We start from the raw sequence: 253 nt of genomic DNA on the forward strand, positions 1-253 counted from the left end.
TATAAGAAACCTCTAGTATTATTGAAACTAAAATCATATAAAATTGATGCAACTAAAATTATCGAAGTATTTTCTGTTCAAAATCATTAAAAGCAAAAAGAATTTTCATAAAGAACTTTTTTGATAGAAACTTTAATAGCAAAAAGAATTATCATAAAGTAAAATAAATAAGTAATTAGAAACAAAATAAAATAAATAAGTTTTTTGTTGTAAGTAGAAACAAAACAAAATAAATAAAGCAAAAAGAAAACAA

Source organism: Triticum aestivum, chromosome 1D, assembly GCF_018294505.1.
Source record: "Triticum aestivum cultivar Chinese Spring chromosome 1D, IWGSC CS RefSeq v2.1, whole genome shotgun sequence".
Taxonomy (NCBI): Eukaryota; Viridiplantae; Streptophyta; class Magnoliopsida; order Poales; family Poaceae; genus Triticum; species Triticum aestivum.